This window comes from Micropterus dolomieu, linkage group LG18 (assembly GCF_021292245.1).
Source record: "Micropterus dolomieu isolate WLL.071019.BEF.003 ecotype Adirondacks linkage group LG18, ASM2129224v1, whole genome shotgun sequence".
Lineage (NCBI taxonomy): Eukaryota > Metazoa > Chordata > Actinopteri > Centrarchiformes > Centrarchidae > Micropterus > Micropterus dolomieu.
In genome coordinates, this window is record NC_060167.1 from 19,667,824 (window position 1) to 19,669,208 (window position 1,385).

The window sequence follows — 1,385 nt, forward strand, 5'->3', positions numbered from 1 at the left end:
AATGTTTTCATGCTTTTATATTGTATTGTTTTTGTATTATTGTCTTTTGGGTATTATTGTCTTTACACTTGTTAAAGCACTTTGTAACTTGTTTTTGAAAAGTGCTCTACAAATAAAGATTATTATATTATTATTATTACTCTCTTTAATCTGGAATAATCCTCCATCCATGAGTAAAGTTCAGGGACGTCTGAACTACTTTACCAATGATGAACGGCTCTTGGAACAAACTCATGAACTGCATTTTCTCCTCTTTTATTTGAAGAATGTGGAAAAGTGTTGATGTGGATGCTCACTTTGACTTTCCTTGCTGTCAGAGGCCCAGTTGTCACTGAAATCTTTCAGTGGGAACACATTTTGTTTTGTTTTTTCAAAATGAGCAACTATATACAATGTAAAACCATTTTTGTCACTTAATGAGTTGGTCATCATGAATTGTAAACATTGTATATATTAAAAAAACATCATAGATAAATAAATATATGCATGAAAATGTGTTGTCAGATTGACTTCATTTCAAACAACAGGCCATAATATGTCACAGTTGGGACTTAAAAAGGTGTTTATTCATGAGACATTCATTGAAGCTTGTGTTTCTGCTGTTCATGTTGTTCAGCACTAGAATGGCTGACCAAATGTTCCCTAGCCTGGCCTAATACCTGCCTCTGCATGCTGCCTGTGGCACCCACAGGAGACACCTTATGATCATGTCTATAGGGTTACCTGATTATGATGGTGCCTAGGCAAAAAGGAGTGTGGTAAAGCTAAATCATTTTAATGCAGTTAACACGAAGAAGAGCAGAGATAAAAACGCAAGAGTGTTGCAAGCCTCATATAAAGTGGCACATGAAAGTGTGTTATGATGACCAGAGCTGGTCCTGTCCTCCCTTGCGACCTAAGCAAAATTCTGCTATGGGCACACAGTGCTCTCATTGCAATTCTATCTCTTTTAAAACATTCTGTCCCTGTAGGAAGCCACAATGGAAACCTCTTCTAGAAAAATCCAATGCTGATTTGAGTGGACCTTTGTGCACTAACTCAGTCCTCATAAAGTCTGTAAAGACAGGGGGCCAATCTGCTGGATCATTTGCAGCAACTGTTCCATGAGCTGTTTGTATCTGATGCTGGCTGCACATCTCTGGCTGTGCTCGTACTGGCAGACGCTGTAAACATTGATAGGCTACTCGCTATGACCTTTGACATGAGAGCGAGGCGGGGCCCTGCTTAATGCTCAATGCAACATGCATAGTGAGTTTATAGGACAGTCCAGCTCTGATGATGCCAGCAGAGGATTGATAAATCAAATAAAAGACTATACAAGCTTACATGTCGATGGTGCGAACTGACATCGAACAATTCGAATGTTGGTATTAATATAAAATTCG